General features: G+C 45.5%; 1 protein-coding gene across 3 annotated transcripts in view; it reads right to left on the reverse strand.

Moving 5' to 3' along the window:
- LOC116698247 (solute carrier family 35 member F5) overlaps positions 1 to 473 on the reverse strand; it is a 22998-nt gene that overhangs the window by 18161 nt on the left and 4364 nt on the right. The window lies entirely within an intron of this gene.

Consider the following 473-nt stretch of genomic DNA (forward strand, 5'->3'; position numbering starts at 1 on the left):
GCTATGGAACAGCGCCACCACACGCTTTCTCCAAAAGAAACAATGCAGACAGCAACATAATAATATACAATAACAACATCACAACATAATGCACAAGACAAGACAACACACGGGTCATGTGGTGACATTAGGAATTCATTAAGGTGGTTTGGGAGGGACGGAGAAAACACAAGAAACCGAGGCAGTCAGACGGATACGGGGCGGGATGGGGGGAGTGTATGGTGTGGGTGTAGGATAAGGAGTTGTGTGTGTGTGAATGTGAAGCGTCAGACTGTCTGTGTTGTTAGAAGCTCAGTTCATTCGGCCTTGTCCTTGAGGAGATAAGCCAGTGCACGGGAGGAGATAGAAGACCAAAACCAAAGACTTCTGAATTTCCCCAGGAGTCATTTACAATGTCATCTTGTCTGCAGTAATCAAACGTTGTCTGTCACTTTAGATGAAGAACACTTAGAACACATTTAAACATCCCCCCC

Source organism: Etheostoma spectabile, chromosome 11, assembly GCF_008692095.1.
Source record: "Etheostoma spectabile isolate EspeVRDwgs_2016 chromosome 11, UIUC_Espe_1.0, whole genome shotgun sequence".
Taxonomy (NCBI): Eukaryota; Metazoa; Chordata; class Actinopteri; order Perciformes; family Percidae; genus Etheostoma; species Etheostoma spectabile.